This window comes from Engystomops pustulosus, chromosome 9 (genome assembly GCF_040894005.1).
Source record: "Engystomops pustulosus chromosome 9, aEngPut4.maternal, whole genome shotgun sequence".
Lineage (NCBI taxonomy): Eukaryota > Metazoa > Chordata > Amphibia > Anura > Leptodactylidae > Engystomops > Engystomops pustulosus.
Genome location: NC_092419.1, coordinates 62,536,783 through 62,563,146, shown reverse-complemented (window position 1 = coordinate 62,563,146; position 26,364 = coordinate 62,536,783). Strand labels below are relative to the sequence as shown.

Below are 26,364 nucleotides of genomic sequence, written 5' to 3'. Positions count from 1 at the left end.
TCATAGAGAAACTAACACAATTTTCAGGTTCAAAAAGGTCAACAGAACTTGGGATTCCCAGCCAGTCTCCCATGCTGGTACTTGCCAAGCCTTAAGCTGCATCGCTGCTGCGATCTGACAAGAGCACGCACATTCAGCTTAGAATGGCCGTTGACAGCAGCTGTTCAATTTGAACCTTCTTTTACTATCTCATAGAGAAACTAACACAATTTTCAGGTTCAAAAAGGTCAACGGAACTTGGGATTCCCAGCCAGTCTCCCATGCTGGTACTTGCCAAGCCTTAAGCTGCATTGCTGCTGCGATCTGACAAGAGCAGGCACATTCAGCTTAGAATGGCCGTTGACAGCAGCTGTTCAATTTGAACCTTCTTTTGCTATCTCATAGAGAAACTAACACAATTTTCAGGTTCAAAAAGGTCAACGGAACTTGGGATTCCCAGCCAGTCTCCCATGCTGGTACTTGCCAAGACTTAAGCTGCATTGCTGCTGCGATCTGACGAGAGCAGGCACATTCAGCTTAGAATGGCCATTGACAGCAGTTGTTCAATTTGAACCTTCTTCTACTATCTCATATAGAAACTAACACAATTTTCAGGTTCAAAAAGGTCACCAGAACTTGGGATTCCAAGCCAGTCTCCCATGCTGGTACTTGCCAAGCCTTAAGCTGCATCGCTGCTGCGATCTGACAAGAGCACGCACATTCAGCTTAGAATGGCCGTTGACAGCAGCTGTTCAATTTGAACCTTCTTTTACTATCTCATAGAGAAACTAACACAATTTTCAGGTTCAAAAAGGGCAACGGAACTTGGGATTCCCAGCCAGTCTCCCATGCTGTTACTTGCCAAGCATTAAGCTGCATTGCTGCTGCGATCTGGCGAGAGCAGGCACATTCAGCTTAGAATGGCCATTGACAGCAGTTGTTCAATTTGAACCTTCTTCTACTATCTTATATAGAAACTAACACAATTTTCAGGTTCAAAAAGGTCACCAGAACTTGGGATTCCAAGCCAGTCTCCCATGCTGGTACTTGCCAAGCCTTAAGCTGCATTGCTGCTGCAATCTGACAAGAGCAGGCACATTCAGCTTAGAATGGCCGATGACAACAGCTGTTCAATTTGAACCTTCTTTTGCTATCTCATAGAGAAACTAACACAATTTTAAGGTTCAAAAAGGTCACCAGAACTTGGGATTCCAAGCCAGTCTCCCATGCTGGTACTTGCCAAGCCTTAAGCTGCATCGCTGCTGCGATCTGACAAGAGCACGCACATTCAGCTTAGAATGGCCGTTGACAGCAGCTGTTCAATTTGAACCTTCTTTTACTATCTCATAGAGAAACTAACACATTTTCAGGTTCAAAAAGGTCAACAGAACTTGGGATTCCCAGCCAGTCTCCCATGCTGGTACTTGCCAAGCCTTAAGCTGCATTGCTGCTGCGATCTGACGAGAGCAGGCACATTCAGCTTAGAATGGCCGTTGACAGCAGCTGTTCAATTTGAACCTTCTTTTACTATCTCATAGAGAAACTAACACAATTTTCAGGTTCAAAAAGGTCAACGGAACTTGGGATTCCCAGCCAGTCTCCCATGCTGGTACTTGCCAAGCCTTAAGCTGCATTGCTGCTGCGATCTGACGAGAGCAGGCACATTCAGCTTAGAATGGCCGTTGACAGCTGCTGTTCAATTTGAACCTTCTTTTACTATCTCATAGAGAAACTAACACAATTTTCAGGTTCAAAAAGGTCAACGGAACTTGGGATTCCCAGCCAGTCTCCCATGCTGGTACTTGCCAAGCCTTAAGCTGCATTGCTGCTGCGATCTGACGAGAGCAGGCACATTCAGCTTAGAATGGCCATTGACAGCAGTTATTCAATTTGAACCTTCTTCTACTATCTCATATAGAAACTAACACAATTTTCAGGTTCAAAAAGGTCACCAGAACTTGGGATTCCAAGCCAGTCTCCCATGCTGGTACTTGCCAAGCCTTAAGCTGCATCGCTGCTGCGATCTGACAAGAGCACGCACATTAAGCTTAGAATGGCCGTTGACAGCAGCTGTTCAATTTGAAAGTTCTTTTACTATCTCATAGAGAAACTAACACAATTTTCAGGTTCAAAAAGGGCAACGGAACGTGGGATTCCCAGCCAGTCTCCCATGCTGGTACTTGCCAAGCCTTAAGCTGCATTGCTGCTGCGATCTGACGAGAGCAGGCACATTCAGCTTAGAATGGCCATTGACAGCAGTTGTTCAATTTGAACCTTCTTCTACTATCTTATATAGAAACTAACACAATTTTCAGGTTCAAAAAGGTCACCAGAACTTGGGATTCCAAGCCAGTCTCCCATGCTGGTACTTGCCAAGCCTTAAGCTGCATTGCAGCTGCAATCTGACAAGAGCAGGCACATTCAGCTTAGAATGGCCGTTGACAGCAGCTGTTCAATTTGAACCTTCTTTTGCTATCTCATAGAGAAACTAACACAATTTTCAGGTTCAAAAAGGTCACCAGAACTTGGGATTCCAAGCCAGTCTCCCATGCTGGTACTTGCCAAGCCTTAAGCTGCATCGCTGCTGCGATCTGACAAGAGCACGCACATTCAGCTTAGAAAGGCCGTTGACAGCAGCTGTTCAATTTGAACCTTCTTTTACTATCTCATAGAGAAACTAACACATTTTCAGGTTCAAAAAGGTCAACAGAACTTGGGATTCCCAGCCAGTCTCCCATGCTGGTACTTGCCAAGCCTCAAGCTGCATTGCTGCTGCGATCTGACGAGAGCAGGCACATTCAGCTTAGAATGGCCGTTGACAGCAGCTGTTCAATTTGAACCTTCTTTTACTATCTCATAGAGAAACTAACACAATTTTCAGGTTCAAAAAGGTCAACAGAACTTGGAATTCCCAGCCAGTCTCCCATGCTGGTACTTGCCAAGCCTTAAGTTGCATTGCTGCTGCGATCTGACGAGAGCAGGCAAATTCAACTTAGAATGGCCGTTGACAGCAGCTGTTCAATTTGAACCTTCTTTTACTATCTCATAGAGAAACTAACACAATTTTCAGGTTCAAAAGGTCAACGGAACTTGGGATTCCCAGCCAGTCTCCCATGCTGGTACTTGCCAAGCCTTAAGCTGCATTGCTGCTGCGATCTGACGAGAGCAGGCACATTCAGCTTAGAATGGCCGTTGACAGCAGCTGTTCAATTTGAACCTTCTTTTACTATCTCATAGAGAAACTAACACATTTTCAGGTTCAAAAAGGTCAACGGAACTTGGAATTGCCAGCCAGTCTCCCATGCTGGTACTTGCCAAGCCTTAAGCTGCATTGCTGCTGCAATCTGACGAGAGCATGCACATTCAGCTTAGAATTGCCGTTGACAGCAGCTGTTCAATTTGAACCTTCTTTTACTATCTCATAGAGAAACTAACACAATTTTCAGGTTCAAAAAGGTCAACAGAACTTGGGATTCCCAGCCAGTCTCCCATGCTGGTACTTGCCAAGCCTTAAGCTGCATCGCTGCTGCGATCTGAAAAGAGCACACACATTCAGCTTAGAATGGCCGTTGACAGCAGTTCTTCAATTTGAACCTTCTTCTACTATCTCATAGAGAAACTAACACAATTTTCAGGTTCAAAAAGGTCACCAGAACTTGGGATTCCCAGCCAGTCTCCCATGCTGGTACTTGCCAAGCCTTAAGCTGCATCGCTGCTGCGATCTGACAAGAACACGCACATTCAGCTTAGAATTGCCGTTGACAGCAGCTTTTCAATTTGAACCTTCTTTTACTATCTCATACAGAAACTAACACAATTTTCAGGTTCAAAAAGGTCAACGGAACTTGGGATTCCCAGCCAGTCTCCCATGCTGGTACTTGCCAAGCCTTAAGCTGCATTGCTGCTGCGATCTGACGAGAGCAGGCACATTCAGCTTAGAATGGCCATTGACAGCAGCTGTTCAATTTGAACCTTCTTTTACTATCTCATAGAGAAACTAACACAATTTTCAGGTTCAAAAAGGTCAACAGAACTTGGGATTCCCAGCCAGTCTCCCATGCTGGTACTTGCCAAGCCTTAAGCTGCATCGCTGATGCGATCTGACAAGAGCACACACATTCAGCTTAGAATGGCCGTTGACTGCAGTTGTTCAATTTGAACCTTCTTCTACTATCTCATAGAGAAACTAACACAATTTTCAGGTTCAAAAAAGTCACCAGAACTTGGGATTCCCAGCAAGTCTCCCATGCTGGTACTTGCCAAGCCTTAAGGTGCATTGCTGCTGCGATCTGACAAGAGCACGCACATTCAGCTTAGAATGGCCGTTGACAGCAGCTGTTCAATTTGAACCTTCTTTTACTATCTCATAGAGAAACTAACACAATTTTCAGGTTCAAAAAAGTCACCAGAACTTGGGATTCCCAGCAAGTCTCCCATGCTGGTACTTGCCAAGCCTTAAGGTGCATTGCTGCTGCGATCTGACAAGAGCACGCACATTCAGCTTAGAATGGCCGTTGACAGCAGCTGTTCAATTTGAACCTTCTTTTACTATCTCATAGAGAAACTAACACAATTTTCAGGTTCAAAAAGGTCAACAGAACTTGGAATTCCCAGCAAGTCTCCCATGCTGGTACTTGCCAAGCCTTAAGTTGCATTGCTGCTGCGATCTGACGAGAGCAGGCAAATTCAGCTTAGAATGGCCGTTGACAGCAGCTGTTCAATTTGAACCTTCTTTTACTATCTCATAGAGAAACTAACACATTTTCAGGTTCAAAATGGTCAACAGAACTTGGGATTCCCAGCCAGTCTCCCATGCTGGTACTTGCCAAGCCTTAAGCTGCATTGCTGCTGCAATCTGACGAGAGCAGGCACATTCAGCTTAGAATTGCTGTTGACAGCAGCTGTTCAATTTGAACCTTCTTTTACTATCTCATAGAGAAACTAACACAATTTTCAGGTTCAAAAAGGTCAACGGAACTTGGAATTCCCAGCCAGTCTCCCATGCTGGTACTTGCCAAGCCTTAAGTTGCATTGCTGCTGCGATCTGACGAGAGCAGGCAAATTCAGCTTAGAATGGCCGTTGACAGCAGCTGTTCAATTTGAACCTTCTTTTACTATCTCATAGAGAAACTAACACATTTTCAGGTTCAAAAAGGTCAACAGAACTTGGGATTCCCAGCCAGTCTCCCATGCTGGTACTTGCCAAGCCTTAAGCTGCATTGCTGCTGCAATCTGACGAGAGCAGGCACATTCAGCTTAGAATTGCCGTTGACAGCAGCTGTTCAATTTGAACCTTCTTTTACTATCTCATAGAGAAACTAACACAATTTTCAGGTTCAAAAAGGTCAACAGAACTTGGGATTCCCAGCCAGTCTCCCATGCTGGTACTTGCAAAGCCTTAAGCTGCATCGCTGCTGCGATCTGAAAAGAGCACACACATTCAGCTTAGAATGGCCGTTGACAGCAGTTGTTCAATTTGAACCTTCTTCTACTATCTCATAGAGAAACTAACACAATTTTCAGGTTCAAAAAGGTCACCAGAACTTGGGATTCCCAGCCAGTCTCCCATGCTGGTACTTGCCAAGCCTTAAGCTGCATCGCTGCTGCGATCTGACAAGATCACGCACATTCAGCTTAGAATTGCCGTTGACAGCAGCTTTTCAATTTGAACCTTCTTTTACTATCTCATACAGAAACTAACACAATTTTCAGGTTCAAAAAGGTCAACGGAACTTGGGATTCCCAGCCAGTCTCCCATGCTGGTACTTGCCAAGCCTTAAGCTGCATTGCTGCTGTGATCTGACGAGAGCAGGCACATTCAGCTTAGAATGGCCATTGACAGCAGCTGTTCAATTTGAACCTTCTTTTACTATCTCATAGAGAAACTAACACAATTTTCAGGTTCAAAAAGGTCAACAGAACTTGGGATTCCCAGCCAGTCTCCCATGCTGGTACTTGCCAAGCCTTAAGCTGCATCGCTGCTGCGATCTGACAAGAGCACACACATTCAGCTTAGAATGGCCGTTGACAGCAGTTGTTCAATTTGAACCTTCTTCTACTTTCTCATAGAGAAACTAACACAATTTTCAGGTTCAAAAAGGGCAACGGAACTTGGGATTCCCAGCCAGTCTCCCATGCTGGTACTTGCCAAGCCTTAAGCTGCATTGCTGCAGCGATCTGACGAGAGCAGGCACATTCAGCTTAGAATGGCCGTTGACAGCAGCTGTTCAATTTGAACCTTCTTTTGCTATCTCATAGAGAAACTAACACAATTTTCAGGTTCAAAAAGGTCAACGGAACTTGGGATTCCCAGCCAGTCTCCCATGCTGGTACTTGCCAAGCCTTAAGCTGCATTGCTGCTGCGATCTGGCGAGAGCAGGCACATTCAGCTTAGAATGGCCATTGACAGCAGTTGTTCAATTTGAACCTTCTTCTACTATCTTATATAGAAACTAACACAATTTTCAGGTTCAAAAAGGTCACCAGAACTTGGGATTCCCAGCCAGTCTCCCATGCTGGTACTTGCCAAGCCTTAAGCTGCATTGCTGCTGCAATCTGACAAGAGCAGGCACATTCAGCTTAGAATGGCCGTTGACAGCAGCTGTTCAATTTGAACCTTCTTTTGCTATCTCATAGAGAAACTAACACAATTTTCAGGTTCAAAAAGGTCACCAGAACTTGGGATTCCAAGCCAGTCTCCCATGCTGGTACTTGCCAAGCCTTAAGCTGCATCGCTGCTGCGATCTCACAAGAGCACGCACATTCAGCTTAGAATGGCCGTTGACAGCAGCTGTTCAATTTGAACCTTCTTTTACTATCTCATAGAGAAACTAACACAATTTTCAGGTTCAAAAAGGGCAACGGAACTTGGGATTCCCAGCCAGTCTCCCATGCTGGTACTTGCCAAGCCTTTTGCTGCATCGCTGCTGCGATCTGGCGAGAGCAGGCACATTCAGCTTAGAATGGCCATTGACAGCAGCTGTTCAATTTGAACCTTCTTCTACTATCTTATATAGAAACTAAAACAATTTTCAGGTTCAAAAAGGTCACCAGAACTTGGGATTCCAAGCCAGTCTCCCATGCTGGTACTTGCCAAGCCTTAAGTTGCATTGCTGCTGCGATCTGACGAGAGCAGGCAAATTCAGCTTAGAATGGCCGTTGACAGCAGCTGTTCAATTTGAACCTTCTTTTGCTATCTCATAGAGAAACTAACACAATTTTCAGGTTCAAAACGGTCAACAGAACTTGGGATTCCCAGCCAGTCTCCCATGCTGGTACTTGCCAAGCCTTAAGCTGCATCGCTGCTGCGATCTGAAAAGAGCACACACATTCAGCTTAGAATGGCCGTTGACAGCAGTTGTTCAATTTGAACCTTCTTTTACTATCTCATAGAGAAACTAACACAATTTTCAGGTTCAAAAAGTTCAACGGAACTTGGGATTCCCAGCCAGTCTCCCATGCTGGTATTTGCCAAGCCTTAAGCTGCATTGCTGCTGCGATCTGACGAGAGCAGGCACATTCAGCTTAGAATTGCCGTTGACAGCAGCTGTTCAATTTGAACCTTCTTTTACTATCTCATAGAGAAACTAACACAATTTTCAGGTTCAAAAAGATCAACAGAACTTGGGATTCCAAGCCAGTCTCCCATGCTGGTACTTGCCAAGCCTCAAGCTGCATCGCTGCTGCGATCTGAAAAGAGCACACACATTCAGCTTAGAATGGCCGTTGACAGCAGTTGTTCAATTTGAACCTTCTTCTACTATCTCATAGAGAAACTAACACAATTTTCAGGTTCAAAAAGGTCAATAGAACTTGGGATTCCCAGCCAGTCTCCCATGCTGGTACTTGCCAAGCCTTAAGCTGCATCGCTGCTGCGATCTGAGAAGAGCACGCACATTCAGCTTAGAATTGCCGTTGACAGCAGCTTTTCAATTTGAACCTTCTTTTACTATCTCATACAGAAACTAACACAATTTTCAGGTTCAAAAAGGTCAACGGAACTTGGGATTCCCAGCCAGTCTCCCATGCTGGAACTTGCCAAGCCTTAAGCTGCATCGCTGCTGCGATCTGACAAGAGCACGCACATTCAGCTTAGAATGGCCGTTGACAGCAGCTGTTCAATTTGAACCTTCTTTTGCTATCTCATAGAGAAACTAACACAATTTTCAGGTTCAAAAAGGTCAACGGAACTTGGGATTCCCAGCCAGTCTCCCATGCTGGTACTTGCCAAGCCTTAAGCTGCATTGCTGCTGTAATCTGACGAGAGCAGGCACATTCAGCTTAGAATTGCCGTTGACAGCAGCTGTTCAATTTGAACCTTCTTTTACTATCTCATAGAGAAACTAACACAATTTTCAGGTTCAAAAAGGTCAACAGAACTTGGGATTCCCAGCCAGTCTCCCATGCTGGTACTTGCCAAGCCTTAAGCTGCATCGCTGCTGCGATCTGAAAAGAGCACACACATTCAGCTTAGAATGGCCGTTGACAGCAGTCGTTCAATTTGAACTTTCTTCTACTATCTCATAGAGAAACTAACACAATTTTCAGGTTCAAAAAGGTCACCAGAACTTGGGATTCCCAGCCAGTCTCCCATGCTGGTACTTGCCAAACCTTAAGCTGCATCGCTGCTGCGATCTGACAAGAGCACGCACATTCAGCTTAGAATGGCCGTTGACAGCAGCTGTTCAATTTGAACCTTCTTAAACTATCTCATAGAGAAACTAACACATTTTCAGGTTCAAAACAGTCAACAGAACTTGGGATTCCCAGGCAGTCTACCATGCTGGTACTTGCCAAGCCTTAAGCTGCATTGCTGCTGCGATCTGACGAGAGCAGGCACATTCAGCTTAGAATGGCCGTTGACAGCAGCTGTTCAATTTGAACCTTCTTTTACTATCTCATAGAGAAACTAACACAATTTTCAGGTTCAAAAAGGTCAACGGAACTTGGGATTCCCAGCCAGTCTCCCATGCTGGTACTTGCCAAGCCTTAAGCTGCATTGCTGCTGCGATCTGACAAGAGCAGGCACATTCAGCTTAGAATGGCCGTTGACAGCAGCTGTTCAATTTGAACCTTCTTTTACTATCTCATAGAGAAACTAACACATTTTCAGGTTCAAAAAGGTCAACGGAACTTGGAATTCCCAGCCAGTCTCCCATGCTGGTACTTGCCAAGCCTTAAGTTGCATTGCTGCTGCGATCTGACGAGAGCAGGCAAATTCAGCTTAAAATGGCCGTTGACAGCAGCTGTTCAATTTGAACCTTCTTTTGCTATCTCATAGAGAAACTAACACAATTTTCAGGTTCAAAACGGTCAACGGAACTTGGGATTCCCAGCCAGTCTCCCATGCTGGTACTTGCCAAGCCTTAAGCTGCATTGCTGCTGCAATCTGACGAGAGCAGGCACATTCAGCTTAGAATTGCCGTTGACAGCAGCTGTTCAATTTGAACCTTCTTTTACTATCTCATAGAGAAACTAACACAATTTTCAGGTTCAAAAAGGGCAACGGAACTTGGGATTCCCAGCCTGTCTCCCATGCTGGTACTTGCCAAGCCTTATGCTGCATCGCTGCTGTGATCTGGCGAGAGCAGGCACATTCAGCTTAGAATGGCCATTGACAGCAGTTGTTCAATTTGAACCTTCTTCTACTATCTTATATAGAAACTAAAACAATTTTCAGGTTCAAAAAGGTCACCAGAACTTGGGATTCCAAGCCAGTCTCCCATGCTGGTACTTGCCAAGCCTTAAGCTGCATTGCTGCTGCAATCTGACAAGAGCAGGCACATTCAGCTTAGAATGGCCGTTGACAGCAGCTGTTCAATTTGAACCTTCTTTTGCTATCTCATAGAGAAACTAACACAATTTTCAGGTTCAAAAAGGTCACCAGAACTTGGGATTCCAAGCCAGTCTCCCATGCTGGTACTTGCCAAGCCTTAAGCTGCATTGCTGCTGCGATCTGACGAGAGCAGGCACATTCAGCTTAGAATGGCCGTTGACAGCAGCTGTTCAATTTGAACCTTCTTTTACTATCTCATAGAGAAACTAACACAATTTTCAGGTTCAAAACGGTCAACAGAACTTGGGATTCCCAGCCAGTCTCCCATGCTGGTACTTGCCAAGCCTTAAGCTGCATTGCTGCTGCAATCTGACGAGAGCAGGCACATTCAGCTTAGAATTGCCGTTGACAGCAGCTGTTCAATTTGAACCTTCTTTTACTATCTCATAGAGAAACTAACACAATTTTCAGGTTCAAAAAGGTCAACAGAACTTGGGATTCCCAGCCAGTCTCCCATGCTGGTACTTGCCAAGCCTTAAGCTGCATCGCTGCTGCGATCTGAAAAGAGCACACACATTCAGCTTAGAATGGCCGTTGACAGCAGTTGTTCAATTTGAACCTTCTTCTACTATCTCATAGAGAAACTAACACAATTTTCAGGTTCAAAAAGGTCACCAGAACTTGGGATTCCAAGCCAGTCTCCCATGCTGGTACTTGCCAAGCCTTAAGCTGCATCGCTGCTGCGATCTGAAAAGAGCACACACATTCAGCTTAGAATGGCCGTTGACAGCAGTTGTTCAATTTGAACCTTCTTTTGCTATCTCATAGAGAAACTAACACAATTTTCAGGTTCAAAAAGGTCACCAGAACTTGGGATTCCCAGCCAGTCTCCCATGCTGGTACTTGCCAAGCCTTAAGCTGCATCGCTGCTGCGATCTGACAAGAGCACGCACATTCAGCTTAGAATGGCCGTTGACAGCAGCTGTTCAATTTGAACCTTCTTTTACTATCTCATAGAGAAACTAACACAATTTTCAGGTTCAAAAAGGTTAACGGAACTTGGGATTCCCAGCCAGTCTCCCATGCTGGTACTTGCCAAGCCTTAAGCTGCATTGCTGCTGCGATCTGACGAGAGCAGGCACATTCAGCTTAGAATGGCCGTTGACAGCAGCTTTTCAATTTGAACCTTCTTTTACTATCTCATAGAGAAACTAACACATTTTCTGGTTCAAAAAGGTCAACGGAACTTGGAATTCCCAGCCAGTCTCCCATGCTGGTACTTGCCAAGCCTTAAGTTGCATTGCTGCTGCGATCTGACGAGAGCAGGCAAATTCAGCTTAGAATGGCCGTTGACAGCAGCTGTTCAATTTGAACCTTCTTTTACTATCTCATAGAGAAACTAACACATTTTCAGGTTCAAAAAGGTCAACAGAACTTGGGATTCCCAGCCAGTCTCCCATGCTGGTACTTGCCAAGCCTTAAGCTGCATTGCTGCTGCAATCTGACAAGAGCAGGCACATTCAGCTTAGAATTGCCGTTGACAGCAGCTGTTCAATTTGAACCTTCTTTTACTATCTCATAGAGAAACTAACACAATTTTCAGGTTCAAAAAGGTCAACAGAACTTGGGATTCCCAGCCAGTCTCCCATGCTGGTACTTGCCAAGCCTTAAGCTGCATCGCTGCTGCGATCTGAAAAGAGCACACACATTCAGCTTAGAATGGCCGTTGACAGCAGTTGTTCAATTTGAACCTTCTTCTACTATCTCATAGAGAAACTAACACAATTTTCAGGTTCAAAAAGATCACCAGAACTTGGGATTCCCAGCCAGACTCCCATGCTGGTACTTGCCAAGCCTTAAGCTGCATCGCTGCTGCGATCTGACAAGAGCACGCACATTCAGCTTAGAATTGCCGTTGACAGCAGCTTTTCAATTTGAACCTTCTTTTACTATCTCATACAGAAACTAACACAATTTTCAGGTTCAAAAAGGTCAACGGAACTTGGGATTCCCAGCCAGTCTCCCATGCTGGTACTTGCCAAGCCTTAAGCTGCATTGCTGCTGCGATCTGACGAGAGCAGGCACATTCAGCTTAGAATGGCCATTGACAGCAGCTGTTCAATTTGAACCTTCTTTTACTATCTCATAGAGAAACTAACACAATTTTCAGGTTCAAAAAGGTCAACAGAACTTGGGATTCCCAGCCAGTCTCCCATGCTGGTACTTGCCAAGCCTTAAGCTGCATCGCTGCTGCGATCTGACAAGAGCACACACATTCAGCTTAGAATGGCCGTTGACAGCAGTTGTTCAATTTGAACCTTCTTCTACTATCTCATAGAGAAACTAACACAATTTTCAGGTTCAAAAAAGTCACCAGAACTTGGGATTCCCAGCCAGTCTCCCATGCTGGTACTTGCCAAGCCTTAAGCTGCATCGCTGCTGCGATCTGACAAGAGCACGCACATTCAGCTTAGAATGGCCGTTGACAGCAGCTGTTCAATTTGAACCTTCTTTTACTATCTCAAAGAGAAACTAACACAATTTTCAGGTTCAAAAAGGTCAACGGAACTTGGGATTCCCAGCCAGTCTCCCATGCTGGTACTTGCAAAGCCTTAAGCTGCATTGCTGCTGCGATCTGACGAGAGCAGGCACATTCAGCTTAGAATGGCCGTTGACAGCAGCATTTCAAATTGAACCTTCTTTTACTATCTCATAGAGATGCTAAAACAATTTTCAAGTTCAAAAAGGTCAACAGAACTTGGGATTCCCAGCCAGTCTCCCATGCTGGAACTTGCCAAGCCTTAAGCTGCATCGCTGCTGCGATCTGACAAGAGCACACACATTCAGCTTAGAATGGCCGTTGACAGCAGCTCTTCAATTTGAACCTTCTTTTACTATCTCATAGAGAAACTAACACAATTTTCAGGTTAAAAATGGTCAACAGAACTTGGGATTCCCAGCCAGTCTCCCATGCTGGTACTTGCCAAGCCTTAAGCTGCATTGCTGCTGCGATCTGACGAGAGCAGGCACATTCAGCTTAGAATGGCCGTTGACAGCAGCTGTTCGATTTGAACCTTCTTTTACTATCTCATAGAGAAACTAACACAATTTTCAGGTTCAAAAAGTTTAACAGAACTTGGGATTCCCAGCCAGTCTCCCATGCTGGTACTTGCCAAGCCTTAAGCTGCATCGCTGCTGCGATCTGACAAGAGCACAAACATTCAGCTTAGAATGGCCATTGACAGCAGTTGTTCAATTTGAACCTTCTTCTACTATCTTATATAGAAACTAACACAATTTTCAGGTTCAAGAAGGTCACCAGAACTTGGGATTCCAAGCCAGTCTCCCATGCTGGTACTTGCCAAGCCTTGAGCTGCATTGCTGCTGCAATCTGACAAGAGCAGGCACATTCAGCTTAGAATGGCCGTTGACAGCAGCTGTTCAATTTGAACCTTCTTTTGCTATCTCATAGAGAAACTAACACAATTTTCAGGTTCAAAAAGGTCACCAGAACTTGGGATTCCAAGACAGTCTCCCATGCTGGTACTTGCCAAGCCTTAAGCTGCATCGCTGCTGCGATCTGACAAGAGCACGCACATTCAGCTTAGAATGGCCGTTGACAGCAGCTGTTCAATTTGAAACTTCTTTTACTATCTCATAGAGAAACTAACACATTTTCAGGTTCAAAAAGGTCAACAGAACTTGGGATTCCCAGCCAGTCTCCCATGCTGGTACTTGCCAAGCCTTAAGCTGCATTGCTGCTGCGATCTGACGAGAGCAGGCACATTCAGCTTAGAATGGCCATTGACAGCAGCTGTTCGATTTGAACCTTCTTTTACTATCTCATAGAGAAACTAACACAATTTTCAGGTTCAAAAAGTTTAACAGAACTTGGGATTCCCAGCCAGTCTCCCATGCTGGTACTTGCCAAGCCTTAAGCTGCATCGTTGCTGCGATCTGACAAGAGCACAAACATTCAGCTTAGAATGGCCGTTGACAGCAGTTGTTCAATTTGAACCTTCTTCTACTATCTCATAGTAGAAACTAACACAATTTTTAGGTTCAAAAAAGTCACCAGAACTTGGGATTCCCAGCCAGTCTCCCATGCTGGTACTTGCCAAGCCTTAAGCTGCATCGCTGCTGCGATCTGACAAGAGCACGCACATTCAGCTTAGAATGGCCGTTGACAGCAGCTGTTCAATTTGAACCTTCTTTTACTATCTCATAGAGAAACTAACACAATTTTCAGGTTCAAAAAGGGCAACGGAACTTGGGATTCCCATGCTGGTACTTGCCAAGCCTTAAGCTGCATTGCTGCTGCGATCTGGCGAGAGCAGGCACAATCAGCTTAGAATGGCCATTGACAGCAGTTGTTCAATTTGAACCTTCTTCTACTATCTTATATAGAAACTAACACAATTTTCAGGTTCAAGAAGGTCACCAGAACTTGGGATTCCAAGCCAGTCTCCCATGCTGGTACTTGCCAAGCCTTAAGCTGCATTGCTGCTGCAATCTGACAAGAGCAGGCACATTCAGCTTAGAATGGCCGTTGACAGCAGCTGTTCAATTTGAACCTTCTTTTGCTATCTCATAGAGAAACTAACACAATTTTCAGGTTCAAAAAGGTCACCAGAACTTGGGATTCCAAGCCAGTCTCCCATGCTGGTACTTGCCAAGCCTTAAGCTGCATCGCTGCTGCGATCTGACAAGAGCACGCACATTCAGCTTAGAATGGCCGTTGACAGCAGCTGTTCAATTTGAAACTTCTTTTACTATCTCATAGAGAAACTAACACATTTTCAGGTTCAAAAAGGTCAACAGAACTTGGGATTCCCAGCCAGTCTCCCATGCTGGTACTTGCCAAGCCTTAAGCTGCATTGCTGCTGCGATCTGACGAGAGAAGCACATTCAGCTTAGAATGGCCGTTGACAGCAGCTGTTCAATTTGAACCTTCTTTTACTATCTCATAGAGAAACTAACACATTTTCAGGTTCAAAAAGGTCAACGGAACTTGGAATTCCCAGCCAGTCTCCCATGCTGGTACTTGCCAAGCCTTAAGTTGCATTGCTGCTGCGATTTGACGATAGCAGGCAAATTCAGCTTAGAATGGCCGTTGACAGCAGCTGTTCAATTTGAACCTTCTTTTGCTATCTCATAGAGAAACTAACACAATTTTCAGGTTCAAAACGGTCAACGGAACTTGGAATTCCCAACCAGTCTCCCATGCTGGTACTTGCCAAGCCTTAAGCTGCATTGCTGCTGCGATCTGACGAGAGCAGGCACATTCAGCTTAGAATTGCCGTTGACAGCAGCTGTTCAATTTGAACCTTCTTTTACTATCTCATAGAGAAACTAACACAATTTTCAGGTTCAAAAAGGTCAACAGAACTTGGGATTCCCAGCCAGTCTCCCATGCTGGTACTTGCCAAGCCTTAAGCTGCATCGCTGCTGCGATCTGAAAAGAGCACACACATTCAGCTTAGAATGGCCGTTGACAGCAGCTGTTTAATTTGAACCTTCTTCTACTATCTCATAGAGAAACTAACACAATTTTCAGGTTCAAAAAGGTCACCAGAACTTGGGATTCCCAGCCAGTCTCCCATGCTGGTACTTGCCAAGCCTTAAGCTGCATCGCTGCTGCGATCTGACAAGAGCAGGCACATTCAGCTTAGAATTGCCGTTGACAGCAGCTGTTCAATTTGAACCTTCTTTTACTATCTCATAGAGAAACTAACACAATTTTCAGGTTCAAAAAGGTCAACGGAACTTGGGATTCCCAGCCAGTCTCCCATGCTGGTACTTGCCAAGCCTTAAGCTGCATTGCTGCTGTGATCTGACAAGAGCACACACATTCAGCTTAGAATGGCCGTTGACAGCAGCATTTCAAATTGAACCTTCTTTTACTATCTCATAGAGAAACTAAAACAATTTTCAAGTTCAAAAAGGTCAACAGAACTTGGGATTCCCAGCCAGCCTCCCATGCTGGAACTTGCCAAGCCTTAAGCTGCATCGCTGCTGCGATCTGACAAGAGCACGCACATTCAGCTTAGAATGGCCATTGACAGCAGCTGTTCAATTTGAACCTTCTTTTACTATCTCATAGAGAAACTAACACAATTTTCAGGTTCAAAAAGGTCAACAGAACTTGGGATTCCCAGCCAGTCTCCCATGCTGGTACTTGCCAAGCCTTAAGCTGCATTGCTGCTGCGATCTGGCGAGAGCAGGCACATTCAGCTTAGAATGGCCATTGACAGCAGTTGTTCAATTTGAACCTTCTTCTACTATCTTATATAGAAACTAACACAATTTTCAGGTTCAAAAAGGTCACCAGAACTTGGGATTCCAAGCCAGTCTCCCATGCTGGTACTTGCCAAGCCTTAAGCTGCAGCGCTGCTGCAATCTGACAAGAGCACGCACATTCAGCTTAGAATGGCCGTTGACAGCAGCTGTTCAATTTGAACCTTCTTTTACTATCTCATAGAGAAACTAACACATTTTCAGGTTCAAAAAGGTCAACAGAACTTGGGATTCCCAGCCAGTCTCCCATGCTGGTACTTGCCAAGCCTTAAGCTGCATTGCTGCTGCGATCTGACGAGAGCAGGCATATTCAGCTTAGAATGGCCGTTGACAGCAGCTGTTCAATTTGAACCTTCTTTTACTATCTCATAGAGAAACTAACACAATTTTCAGGTTCAAAAAGGTCAACGGAACTTGGGATTCCCAGCCAGTCTCCCATGCTGGTACTTGCCAAGCCTTAAGCTGCATTGCTGCTGCGATCTGACGAGAGCAGGCACATTCAGCTTAGAATGGCCGTTGACAGCAGCTGTTCAATTTGAACCTTCTTTTACTATCTCATAGAGAAACTAACACATTTTCAGGTTCAAAAAGGTCAACGGAACTTGGAATTCCCAGCCAGTCTCCCATGCTGGTACTTGCCAAGCCTTAAGTTGCATTGCTGCTGCGATCTGACGAGAGCAGGCAAATTCAGCTTAGAATGGCCGTTGACAGCAGTTGTTCAATTTGAACCTTCTTCTACTATCTCATAGAGAAACTAACACAATTTTCAGGTTCAAAAAAGTCACCAGAACTTGGGATTCCCAGCCAGTCTCCCATGCTGGTACTTGCCAAGCCTTAAGCTGCATCGCTGCTGCGATCTGACAAGAGCACGCACATTCAGCTTAGAATGGCCGTTGACAGCAGCTGTTCAATTTGAACCTTCTTTTACTATCTCATAGAGAAACTAACACAATTTTCAGGTTCAAAAAGGTCAACGGAACTTGGGATTCCCAGCCAGTCTCCCATGCTGGCACTTGCCAAGCCTTAAGCTGCATTGCTGCTGCAATCTGACAAGAGCAGGCACATTCAGCTTAGAATGGCCGTTGACAGCAGCTGTTCAATTTGAACCTTCTTTTGCTATCTCATAGAGAAACTAACACAATTTTCAGGTTCAAAAAGGTCACCAGAACTTGGGATTCCAAGCCAGTCTCCCATGCTGGTACTTGCCAAGCCTTAAGCTGCAGCGCTGCTGCGATCTGACAAGAGCACGCACATTCAGCTTAGAATGGCCGTTGACAGCAGCTGTTCAATTTGAACCTTCTTTTACTATCTCATAGAGAAACTAACACATTTTCAGGTTCAAAAAGGTCAACAGAACTTGGGATTCCCAGCCAGTCTCCCATGCTGGTACTTGCCAAGCCTTAAGCTGCATTGCTGCTGCGATCTGACGAGAGCAGGCATATTCAGCTTAGAATGGCCGTTGACAGCAGCTGTTCAATTTGAACCTTCTTTTACTATCTCATAGAGAAACTAACACAATTTTCAGGTTCAAAAAGGTCAACGGAACTTGGGATTCCCAGCCAGTCTCCCATGCTGGTACTTGCCAAGCCTTAAGCTGCATTGCTGCTGCGATCTGACGAGAGCAGGCACATTCAGCTTAGAATGGCCGTTGACAGCAGCTGTTCAATTTGAACCTTCTTTTACTATCTCATAGAGAAACTAACACATTTTCAGGTTCAAAAAGGTCAACGGAACTTGGAATTCCCAGCCAGTCTCCCATGCTGGTACTTGCCAAGCCTTAAGTTGCATTGCTGCTGCGATCTGACGAGAGCAGGCAAATTCAGCTTAGAATGGCCGGTGACAGCAGTTGTTCAATTTGAACCTTCTTTTACTATCTCATAGAGAAACTAAAACAATTTTCAAGTTCAAAAAGGTCAACAGAACTTGGGATTCCCAGCCAGTCTTCCATGCTGGAACTTGCCAAGCCTTAAGCTGCATCGCTGCTGCGATCTGACAAGAGCACGCACATTCAGCTTAGAATGGCCGTTGACAGCAGCTGTTCAATTTGAACCTTCTTTTACTATCTCATAGAGAAACTAACACAATTTTCAGGTTCAAAAAGGTCAACGGAACTTGGGATTCCCAGCCAGTCTCCCATGCTGGTACTTGCCAAACCTTAAGCTGCATTGCTGCTGCGATCTGACGAGAGCAGGCACATTCAGCTTAGAATGGCCATTGACAGCAGTTGTTCAATTTGAACCTTCTTCTACTATCTCATATAGAAACTAACACAATTTTCAGGTTCAAAAAGGTCACCAGAACTTGAGATTCCAAGCCAGTCTCCCATGCTGGTACTTGCCAAGCCTTAAGCTGCATCGCTGCTGCGATCTGGCAAGAGCTCGCACATTCAGCTTAGAATGGCCATTGACAGCAGTTGTTCAATTTGAACCTTCTTCTACCCTCTTATATAGAAACTAACACAATTTTCAGGTTCAAAAAGGTCACCAGAACTTGGGATTCCAAGCCAGTCTCCCATGCTGGTACTTGCCAAGCCTTAAGCTGCATTGCTGCTGCAATCTGACAAGAGCAGGCACATTCAGCTTAGAATGGCCGTTGACAGCAGCTGTTCAATTTGAACCTTCTTTTGCTATCTCATAGAGAAACTAACACAATTTTCAGGTTCAAAAAGGTCACCAGAACTTGGGATTCCAAGCCAGTCTCCCATGCTGGTACTTGCCAAGCCTTAAGCTGCATCGCTGCTGCGATCTGACAAGAGCAGGCACATTCAGCTTAGAATGGCCGTTGACAGCAGCTGTTCAATTTGAACCTTCTTTTACTATCTCATAGAGAAACTAACACATTTTAAGGTTCAAAAAGGTCAACAGAACTTGGGATTCCCAGCCAGTCTCCCATGCTGGTACTTGCCAAGCCTTAAGCTGCATTGCTGCTGCGATCTGACGAGAGCAGGCACATTCAGCTTAGAATGGCCGTTGACAGCAGCTGTTCAATTTGAACCTTCTTTTACTATCTCATAGAGAAACTAACACAATTTTCAGGTTCAAAAAGGTCAACGGAACTTGGGATTCCCAGCCAGTCTCCCATGCTGGTACTTGCCAAGCCTTAAGCTGCATTGCTGCTGCGATCTGACGAGAGCACGCACATTCAGCTTAGAATGGCCGTTGACAGCAGCTGTTCAATTTGAACCTTCTTTTACTATCTCATAGAGAAACTAACACAATTTTCAGGTTCAAAAAGGTCAACAGAACTTGGGATTCCCAGCCAGTCTCCCATGCTGGTACTTGCCAAGCCTTAAGCTGCATCGCTGCTGCGATCTGACAAGAGCACACACATTCAGCTTAGAATGGCCGTTGACAGCAGTTGTTCAATTTGAACCTTCTTCTTCTATCTCATAGAGAAACTAACACAATTTTCAGGTTCAAAAAAGTCACCAGAACTTGGGATTCCAGCCAGTCTCCCATGCTGGTACTTGCCAAGCCTTAAGCTGCATTGCTGCTGCGATCTGACGAGAGCACGCACATTCAGCTTAGAATGGCCGTTGACAGCAGCTGTTCAATTTGAACCTTCTTTTGCTATCTCATAGAGAAACTAACACAATTTTCAGGTTCAAAAAGGTCACCAGAACTTGGGATTCCAAGCCAGTCTCCCATGCTGGTACTTGCCAAGCCTTAAGCTGCATCGCTGCTGCGATCTGACAAGAGCACGCACATTCAGCTTAGAATGGCCGATGACAGCAGCTGTTCAATTTGAACCTTCTTTTACTATCTCATAGAGAAACTAACACATTTTCAGGTTCAAAAAGGTCAACAGAACTTGGGATTCCCAGCCAGTCTCCCATGCTGGTACTTGCCAAGCCTTAAGCTGCATTGCTGCTGCGATCTGACGAGAGCAGGCACATTCAGCTTAGAATGGCCGTTGACAGCAGCTGTTCAATTTGAACCTTCTTTTACTATCTCATAGAGAAACTAACACAATTTTCAGGTTCAAAAAAGTCACCAGAACTTGGGATTCCCAGCCAGTCTCCCATGCTGGTACTTGCCAAGCCTTAAGCTGCATCGCTGCTGCGATCTGACAAGAGCACACACATTCAGCTTAGAATGGCCGTTGACAGCAGTTGTTCAATTTGAACCTTCTTCTACTATCTCATAGAGAAACTAACACAATTTTCAGGTTCAAAAAAGTCACCAGAACTTGGGATTCCCAGCCAGTCTCCCATGCTGGTACTTGCCAAGCCTTAAGCTGCATCGCTGCTGCGATCTGACAAGAGCACGCACATTCAGCTTAGAATGGCCGTTGACAGCAGCTGTTCAATTTGAACCTTCTTTTACTATCTCATAGAGAAACTAACACAATTTTCAGGTTCAAAAAGGTCAACGGAACTTGGGATTCCCAGCCAGTCTCCCATGCTGGTACTTGCAAAGCCTTAAGCTGCATTGCTGCTGCGATCTGACGAGAGCAGGCACATTCAGCTTAGAATGGCCGTTGACAGCAGCTTTTCAATTTGAACCTTCTTTTACTATCTCATACAGAAACTAACACAATTTTCAGGTTCAAAAAGGTCAACAGAACTTGGGATTCCCAGCCAGTCTTCCATGCTGGAACTTGCCAAGCCTTAAGCTGCATCGCTGCTGCGATCTGACAAGAGCACGCACATTCAGCTTAGAATGGCCGTTGACAGCAGCTGTTCAATTTGAACCTTCTTTTACTATCTCATAGAGAAACTAACACAATTTTCAGGTTCAAAAAGGTCAACGGAACTTGGGATTCCCAGCCAGTCTCCCATGCTGGTACTTGCCAAACCTTAAGCTGCATTGCTGCTGCGATCTGACGAGAGCAGGCACATTCAGCTTAGAATGGCCATTGACAGCAGTTGTTCAATTTGAACCTTCTTCTACTATCTCATATAGAAACTAACACAATTTTCAGGTTCAAAAAGGTCACCAGAACTTGGGATTCCAAGCCAGTCTCCCATGCTGGTACTTGCCAAGCCTTAAGCTGCATCGCTGCTGCGATCTGGCAAGAGCTCGCACATTCAGCTTAGAATGGCCGTTGACAGCAGCTGTTCAATTTGAACCTTCTTTTACTATCTCATAGAGAAACTAACACAATTTTCAGGTTCAAAAAGGTCAACGGAACTTGGGATTCCCAGCCAGTCTCCCATGCTGGTACTTGCCAAACCTTAAGCTGCATTGCTGCTGCGATCTGACGAGAGCAGGCACATTCAGCTTAGAATGGCCGTTGACAGCAGCTGTTCAATTTGAACCTTCTTTTACTATCTCATAGAGAAACTAACACAATTTTCAGGTTCAAAAAGGTCAACGGAACTTGGGATTCCCAGCCAGTCTCCCATGCTGGTACTTGCAAAGCCTTAAGCTGCATTGCTGCTGCGATCTGACGAGAGCAGGCACATTCAGCTTAGAATGGCCGTTGACAGCAGCATTTCAAATTGAACCTTCTTTTACTATCTCATAGAGAAACTAAAACAATTTTCAAGTTCAAAAAGGTCAACAGAACTTGGGATTCCCAGCCAGTCTTCCATGCTGGAACTTGCCAAGCCTTAAGCTGCATCGCTGCTGCGATCTGACAAGAGCACGCACATTCAGCTTAGAATGGCCGTTGACAGCAGCTGTTCAATTTGAACCTTCTTTTACTATCTCATAGAGAAACTAACACAATTTTCAGGTTCAAAAAGGTCAACGGAACTTGGGATTCCCAGCCAGTCTCCCATGCTGGTACTTGCCAAACCTTAAGCTGCATTGCTGCTGCGATCTGACGAGAGCAGGCACATTCAGCTTAGAATGGCCATTGACAGCAGTTGTTCAATTTGAACCTTCTTCTACTATCTCATATAGAAACTAACACAATTTTCAGGTTCAAAAAGGTCACCAGAACTTGGGATTCCAAGCCAGTCTCCCATGCTGGTACTTGCCAAGCCTTAAGCTGCATCGCTGCTGCGATCTGGCAAGAGCTCGCACATTCAGCTTAGAATGGCCATTGACAGCAGTTGTTCAATTTGAACCTTCTTCTACCCTCTTATATAGAAACTAACACAATTTTCAGGTTCAAAAAGGTCACCAGAACTTGGGATTCCAAGCCAGTCTCCCATGCTGGTACTTGCCAAGCCTTAAGCTGCATTGCTGCTGCAATCTGACAAGAGCAGGCACATTCAGCTTAGAATGGCCGTTGACAGCAGCTGTTCAATTTGAACCTTCTTTTGCTATCTCATAGAGAAACTAACACAATTTTCAGGTTCAAAAAGGTCACCAGAACTTGGGATTCCAAGCCAGTCTCCCATGCTGGTACTTGCCAAGCCTTAAGCTGCATCGCTGCTGCGATCTGACAAGAGCAGGCACATTCAGCTTAGAATGGCCGTTGACAGCAGCTGTTCAATTTGAACCTTCTTTTACTATCTCATAGAGAAACTAACACATTTTAAGGTTCAAAAAGGTCAACAGAACTTGGGATTCCCAGCCAGTCTCCCATGCTGGTACTTGCCAAGCCTTAAGCTGCATCGCTGCTGCGATCTGACAAGAGCACGCACATTCAGCTTAGAATGGCCATTGACAGCAGCTGTTCAATTTGAACCTTCTTTTGCTATCTCATAGAGAAACTAACACAATTTTCAGGTTCAAAAAGGTCACCAGAACTTGGGATTCCAAGCCAGTCTCCCATGCTGGTACTTGCCAAGCCTTAAGCTGCATCGCTGCTGCGATCTGACAAGAGCACGCACATTCAGCTTAGAATGGCCGATGACAGCAGCTGTTCAATTTGAACCTTCTTTTACTATCTCATAGAGAAACTAACACATTTTCAGGTTCAAAAAGGTCAACAGAACTTGGGATTCCCAGCCAGTCTCCCATGCTGGTACTTGCCAAGCCTTAAGCTGCATTGCTGCTGCGATCTGACGAGAGCAGGCACATTCAGCTTAGAATGGCCGTTGACAGCAGCTGTTCAATTTGAACCTTCTTTTACTATCTCATAGAGAAACTAACACAATTTTCAGGTTCAAAAAAGTCACCAGAACTTGGGATTCCCAGCCAGTCTCCCATGCTGGTACTTGCCAAGCCTTAAGCTGCATCGCTGCTGCGATCTGACAAGAGCACGCACATTCAGCTTAGAATGGCCGTTGACAGCAGCTGTTCAATTTGAACCTTCTTTTACTATCTCATAGAGAAACTAACACAATTTTCAGGTTCAAAAAGGTCAACGGAACTTGGGATTCCCAGCCAGTCTCCCATGCTGGTACTTGCAAAGCCTTAAGCTGCATTGCTGCTGCGATCTGACGAGAGCAGGCACATTCAGCTTAGAATGGCCGTTGACAGCAGCTGTTCAGTTTGAACCTTCTTTTACTATCTCATAGAGAAACTAACACAATTTTCAGGTTCAAAAAGGTCAACGGAACTTGGGATTCCCAGCCAGTCTCCCATGCTGGTACTTGCCAAGCCTTAAGCTGCATCGCTGCTGCGATCTGACAAGAGCACACACATTCAGCTTAGAATGGCCGTTGACAGCAGTTGTTCAATTTGAACCTTCTTCTACTATCTCATAGAGAAACTAACACAATTTTCAGGTTCAAAAAAGTCACCAGAACTTGGGATTCCCAGCCAGTCTCCCATGCTGGTACTTGCCAAGCCTTAAGCTGCATCGCTGCTGCGATCTGACAAGAGCACGCACATTCAGCTTAGAATGGCCGTTGACAGCAGCTGTTCAATTTGAACCTTCTTTTACTATCTCATAGAGAAACTAACACAATTTTCAGGTTCAAAAAGGTCAACGGAACTTGGGATTCCCAGCCAGTCTCCCATGCTGGTACTTACAAAGCCTTAAGCTGCATTGCTGCTGCGATCTGACGAGAGCAGGCACATTCAGCTTAGAATGGCCGTTGACAGCAGCATTTCAAATTGAACCTTCTTTTACTATCTCATAGAGAAACTAAAACAATTTTCAAGTTCAAAAAGGTCAACAGAACTTGGGATTCCCAGCCAGTCTTCCATGCTGGAACTTGCCAAGCCTTAAGCTGCATCGCTGCTGCGATCTGACAAGAGCACGCACATTCAGCTTAGAATGGCCGTTGACAGCAGCTGTTCAATTTGAACCTTCTTTTACTATCTCATAGAGAAACTAACACAATTTTCAGGTTCAAAAAGGTCAACGGAACTTGGGATTCCCAGCCAGTCTCCCATGCTGGTACTTGCCAAGCCTTAAGCTGCATCGCTGCTGCGATCTGACAAGAGCACGCACATTCAGCTTAGAATGGCCGTTGACAGCAGCTGTTCAATTTGAACCTTCTTTTACTATCTCATAGAGAAACTAACACAATTTTCAGGTTCAAAAAGGTCAACGGAACTTGGGATTCCCAGCCAGTCTCCCATGCTGGTACTTGCCAAGCCTTAAGCTGCATCGCTGCTGCGATCTGACAAGAGCACACACATTCAGCTTAGAATGGCCGTTGACAGCAGTTGTTCAATTTGAACCTTCTTCTACTATCTCATAGAGAAACTAACACAATTTTCAGGTTCAAAAAAGTCACCAGAACTTGGGATTCCCAGCCAGTCTCCCATGCTGGTACTTGCCAAGCCTTAAGCTGCATCGCTGCTGCGATCTGACAAGAGCACGCACATTCAGCTTAGAATGGCCGTTGACAACAGCTGTTCAATTTGAACCTTCTTTTACTATCTCATAGAGAAACTAACACAATTTTCAGGTTCAAAAAGGTCAACGGAACTTGGGATTCCCAGCCAGTCTCCCATGCTGGTACTTGCAAAGCCTTAAGCTGCATTGCTGCTGCGATCTGACGAGAGCAGGCACATTCAGCTTAGAATGGCCGTTGACAGCAGCTTTTCAATTTGAACCTTCTTTTACTATCTCATACAGAAACTAACACAATTTTCAGGTTCAAAAAGGTCAACAGAACTTGGGATTCCCAGCCAGTCTCCCATGCTGGAACTTGCCAAGCCTTAAGCTGCATCGCTGCTGCGATCTGACAAGAGCACACACATTCAGCTTAGAATGGCCGTTGACAGCAGCTCTTCAATTTGAACCTTCTTTTACAATCTCATAGAGAAACTAACACAATTTTCAGGTTAAAAATGGTCAACAGAACTTGGGATTCCCAGCCAGTCTCCCATGCTGGTACTTGCCAAGCCTTAAGCTGCATCGCTGCTGCGATCTGACAAGAGCACGCACATTCAGCTTAGAATGGCCGTTGACAGCAGCTGTTCAATTTGAACCTTCTTTTACTATCTCATAGAGAAACTAACACAATTTTCAGGTTAAAAATGGTCAACAGAACTTGGGATTCCCAGCCAGTCTCCCATGCTGGTACTTGCCAAGCCTTAAGCTGCATCGCTGCTACGATCTGAAAAGAGCACACACATTCAGCTTAGAATGGCCGTTGACAGCAGTTGTTCAATTTGAACCTTCTTCTACTATCTCATAGAGAAACTAACACAATTTTCAGGTTCAAAAAGGTCAACGGAACTTGGGATTCCCAGCCAGTCTCCCATGCTGGTACTTGCCAAGCCTTAAGCTGCATTGCTGCTGCGATCTGACAAGAGCACGCACATTCAGCTTAGAATTGCCGTTGACAGCAGCTTTTCAATTTGAACCTTCTTTTACTATCTCATAGAGAAACTAACACAATTTTCAGGTTCAAAAAGGTCAACGGAACTTGGGATTCCCAGCCAGTCTCCCATGCTGGTACTTGCCAAGCCTTAAGCTGCATTGCTGCTGCGATCTGACGAGAGCAGGCACATTCAGCTTAGAATGGCCATTGACAGCAGCTGTTCGATTTAAACCTTCTTTTACTATCTCATAGAGAAACTAACACAATTTTCAGGTTCAAAAAGTTTAACAGAACTTGGGATTCCCAGCCAGTCTCCCATGCTGGTACTTGCCAAGCCTTAAGCTGCATCGCTGCTGCGATCTGACAAGAGCACAAACATTCAGCTTAGAATGGCCATTGACAGCAGTTGTTCAATTTGAACCTTCTTCTACTATCTTATATAGAAACTAACACAATTTTCAGGTTCAAGAAGGTCACCAGAACTTGGGATTCCAAGCCAGTCTCCCATGCTGGTACTTGCCAAGCCTTAAGCTGCATTGCTGCTGCAATCTGACAAGAGCAGGCACATTCAGCTTAGAATGGCCGTTGACAGCAGCTGTTCAATTTGAACCTTCTTTTGCTATCTCATAGAGAAACTAACACAATTTTCAGGTTCAAAAAGGTCACCAGAACTTGGGATTCCAAGACAGTCTCCCATGCTGGTACTTGCCAAGCCTTAAGCTGCATCGCTGCTGCGATCTGACAAGAGCAC

At 45.0% G+C, this 26,364-nt stretch overlaps 53 pseudogenes; all 53 read right to left on the bottom strand.

Moving 5' to 3' along the window:
* Positions 1 to 36: 36 nt before the first annotated feature.
* LOC140097141 (5S ribosomal RNA) lies at positions 37 to 155 on the bottom strand (annotated as a pseudogene).
* Positions 156 to 225: 70 nt separating this feature from the next.
* On the bottom strand, positions 226 to 344 carry LOC140088802 (5S ribosomal RNA; annotated as a pseudogene).
* A 70-nt stretch (positions 345 to 414) lies between these two features.
* On the bottom strand, positions 415 to 533 carry LOC140092306 (5S ribosomal RNA; annotated as a pseudogene).
* An 825-nt stretch (positions 534 to 1,358) lies between these two features.
* On the bottom strand, positions 1,359 to 1,477 carry LOC140079005 (5S ribosomal RNA; annotated as a pseudogene).
* A 70-nt stretch (positions 1,478 to 1,547) lies between these two features.
* On the bottom strand, positions 1,548 to 1,666 carry LOC140090483 (5S ribosomal RNA; annotated as a pseudogene).
* Positions 1,667 to 1,736: 70 nt separating this feature from the next.
* Positions 1,737 to 1,855, bottom strand: LOC140082582 (5S ribosomal RNA; annotated as a pseudogene).
* Positions 1,856 to 2,114: 259 nt separating this feature from the next.
* On the bottom strand, positions 2,115 to 2,233 carry LOC140097411 (5S ribosomal RNA; annotated as a pseudogene).
* Positions 2,234 to 2,680: 447 nt separating this feature from the next.
* Positions 2,681 to 2,799, bottom strand: LOC140083625 (5S ribosomal RNA; annotated as a pseudogene).
* Positions 2,800 to 2,869: 70 nt separating this feature from the next.
* On the bottom strand, positions 2,870 to 2,988 carry LOC140085590 (5S ribosomal RNA; annotated as a pseudogene).
* A 69-nt stretch (positions 2,989 to 3,057) lies between these two features.
* LOC140090471 (5S ribosomal RNA) lies at positions 3,058 to 3,176 on the bottom strand (annotated as a pseudogene).
* Positions 3,177 to 3,812: 636 nt separating this feature from the next.
* LOC140082581 (5S ribosomal RNA) lies at positions 3,813 to 3,931 on the bottom strand (annotated as a pseudogene).
* Positions 3,932 to 4,568: 637 nt separating this feature from the next.
* LOC140093689 (5S ribosomal RNA) lies at positions 4,569 to 4,687 on the bottom strand (annotated as a pseudogene).
* Positions 4,688 to 4,756: 69 nt separating this feature from the next.
* On the bottom strand, positions 4,757 to 4,875 carry LOC140095341 (5S ribosomal RNA; annotated as a pseudogene).
* A 70-nt stretch (positions 4,876 to 4,945) lies between these two features.
* Positions 4,946 to 5,064, bottom strand: LOC140093368 (5S ribosomal RNA; annotated as a pseudogene).
* Positions 5,065 to 5,133: 69 nt separating this feature from the next.
* On the bottom strand, positions 5,134 to 5,252 carry LOC140094782 (5S ribosomal RNA; annotated as a pseudogene).
* A 448-nt stretch (positions 5,253 to 5,700) lies between these two features.
* LOC140092453 (5S ribosomal RNA) lies at positions 5,701 to 5,819 on the bottom strand (annotated as a pseudogene).
* Positions 5,820 to 6,078: 259 nt separating this feature from the next.
* LOC140093101 (5S ribosomal RNA) lies at positions 6,079 to 6,197 on the bottom strand (annotated as a pseudogene).
* A 70-nt stretch (positions 6,198 to 6,267) lies between these two features.
* On the bottom strand, positions 6,268 to 6,386 carry LOC140092413 (5S ribosomal RNA; annotated as a pseudogene).
* Positions 6,387 to 8,723: 2,337 nt separating this feature from the next.
* On the bottom strand, positions 8,724 to 8,842 carry LOC140082906 (5S ribosomal RNA; annotated as a pseudogene).
* A 70-nt stretch (positions 8,843 to 8,912) lies between these two features.
* On the bottom strand, positions 8,913 to 9,031 carry LOC140088801 (5S ribosomal RNA; annotated as a pseudogene).
* Positions 9,032 to 9,100: 69 nt separating this feature from the next.
* Positions 9,101 to 9,219, bottom strand: LOC140098106 (5S ribosomal RNA; annotated as a pseudogene).
* A 70-nt stretch (positions 9,220 to 9,289) lies between these two features.
* LOC140093589 (5S ribosomal RNA) lies at positions 9,290 to 9,408 on the bottom strand (annotated as a pseudogene).
* A 448-nt stretch (positions 9,409 to 9,856) lies between these two features.
* LOC140097951 (5S ribosomal RNA) lies at positions 9,857 to 9,975 on the bottom strand (annotated as a pseudogene).
* A 70-nt stretch (positions 9,976 to 10,045) lies between these two features.
* LOC140094814 (5S ribosomal RNA) lies at positions 10,046 to 10,164 on the bottom strand (annotated as a pseudogene).
* Positions 10,165 to 10,801: 637 nt separating this feature from the next.
* On the bottom strand, positions 10,802 to 10,920 carry LOC140086643 (5S ribosomal RNA; annotated as a pseudogene).
* A 69-nt stretch (positions 10,921 to 10,989) lies between these two features.
* LOC140093434 (5S ribosomal RNA) lies at positions 10,990 to 11,108 on the bottom strand (annotated as a pseudogene).
* Positions 11,109 to 11,744: 636 nt separating this feature from the next.
* On the bottom strand, positions 11,745 to 11,863 carry LOC140082580 (5S ribosomal RNA; annotated as a pseudogene).
* Positions 11,864 to 12,311: 448 nt separating this feature from the next.
* On the bottom strand, positions 12,312 to 12,430 carry LOC140092587 (5S ribosomal RNA; annotated as a pseudogene).
* A 259-nt stretch (positions 12,431 to 12,689) lies between these two features.
* Positions 12,690 to 12,808, bottom strand: LOC140079004 (5S ribosomal RNA; annotated as a pseudogene).
* A 636-nt stretch (positions 12,809 to 13,444) lies between these two features.
* On the bottom strand, positions 13,445 to 13,563 carry LOC140083694 (5S ribosomal RNA; annotated as a pseudogene).
* Positions 13,564 to 14,942: 1,379 nt separating this feature from the next.
* On the bottom strand, positions 14,943 to 15,061 carry LOC140084783 (5S ribosomal RNA; annotated as a pseudogene).
* Positions 15,062 to 15,887: 826 nt separating this feature from the next.
* Positions 15,888 to 16,006, bottom strand: LOC140094060 (5S ribosomal RNA; annotated as a pseudogene).
* Positions 16,007 to 16,264: 258 nt separating this feature from the next.
* LOC140082226 (5S ribosomal RNA) lies at positions 16,265 to 16,383 on the bottom strand (annotated as a pseudogene).
* Positions 16,384 to 16,453: 70 nt separating this feature from the next.
* Positions 16,454 to 16,572, bottom strand: LOC140090458 (5S ribosomal RNA; annotated as a pseudogene).
* Positions 16,573 to 16,641: 69 nt separating this feature from the next.
* LOC140093432 (5S ribosomal RNA) lies at positions 16,642 to 16,760 on the bottom strand (annotated as a pseudogene).
* Positions 16,761 to 17,396: 636 nt separating this feature from the next.
* LOC140082225 (5S ribosomal RNA) lies at positions 17,397 to 17,515 on the bottom strand (annotated as a pseudogene).
* Positions 17,516 to 17,585: 70 nt separating this feature from the next.
* LOC140090446 (5S ribosomal RNA) lies at positions 17,586 to 17,704 on the bottom strand (annotated as a pseudogene).
* Positions 17,705 to 18,151: 447 nt separating this feature from the next.
* Positions 18,152 to 18,270, bottom strand: LOC140091173 (5S ribosomal RNA; annotated as a pseudogene).
* Positions 18,271 to 18,906: 636 nt separating this feature from the next.
* Positions 18,907 to 19,025, bottom strand: LOC140079003 (5S ribosomal RNA; annotated as a pseudogene).
* Positions 19,026 to 19,095: 70 nt separating this feature from the next.
* On the bottom strand, positions 19,096 to 19,214 carry LOC140087313 (5S ribosomal RNA; annotated as a pseudogene).
* Positions 19,215 to 19,849: 635 nt separating this feature from the next.
* On the bottom strand, positions 19,850 to 19,968 carry LOC140079002 (5S ribosomal RNA; annotated as a pseudogene).
* A 448-nt stretch (positions 19,969 to 20,416) lies between these two features.
* On the bottom strand, positions 20,417 to 20,535 carry LOC140092585 (5S ribosomal RNA; annotated as a pseudogene).
* A 259-nt stretch (positions 20,536 to 20,794) lies between these two features.
* Positions 20,795 to 20,913, bottom strand: LOC140091172 (5S ribosomal RNA; annotated as a pseudogene).
* A 259-nt stretch (positions 20,914 to 21,172) lies between these two features.
* On the bottom strand, positions 21,173 to 21,291 carry LOC140086235 (5S ribosomal RNA; annotated as a pseudogene).
* Positions 21,292 to 21,361: 70 nt separating this feature from the next.
* LOC140092583 (5S ribosomal RNA) lies at positions 21,362 to 21,480 on the bottom strand (annotated as a pseudogene).
* Positions 21,481 to 21,739: 259 nt separating this feature from the next.
* Positions 21,740 to 21,858, bottom strand: LOC140091171 (5S ribosomal RNA; annotated as a pseudogene).
* Positions 21,859 to 22,871: 1,013 nt separating this feature from the next.
* Positions 22,872 to 22,990, bottom strand: LOC140079001 (5S ribosomal RNA; annotated as a pseudogene).
* A 259-nt stretch (positions 22,991 to 23,249) lies between these two features.
* LOC140092582 (5S ribosomal RNA) lies at positions 23,250 to 23,368 on the bottom strand (annotated as a pseudogene).
* A 448-nt stretch (positions 23,369 to 23,816) lies between these two features.
* On the bottom strand, positions 23,817 to 23,935 carry LOC140090614 (5S ribosomal RNA; annotated as a pseudogene).
* A 259-nt stretch (positions 23,936 to 24,194) lies between these two features.
* LOC140095868 (5S ribosomal RNA) lies at positions 24,195 to 24,313 on the bottom strand (annotated as a pseudogene).
* Positions 24,314 to 24,761: 448 nt separating this feature from the next.
* On the bottom strand, positions 24,762 to 24,880 carry LOC140092581 (5S ribosomal RNA; annotated as a pseudogene).
* A 259-nt stretch (positions 24,881 to 25,139) lies between these two features.
* LOC140097140 (5S ribosomal RNA) lies at positions 25,140 to 25,258 on the bottom strand (annotated as a pseudogene).
* Positions 25,259 to 25,706: 448 nt separating this feature from the next.
* LOC140082579 (5S ribosomal RNA) lies at positions 25,707 to 25,825 on the bottom strand (annotated as a pseudogene).
* Between the last annotated feature and the right edge of the window lie 539 nt (positions 25,826 to 26,364).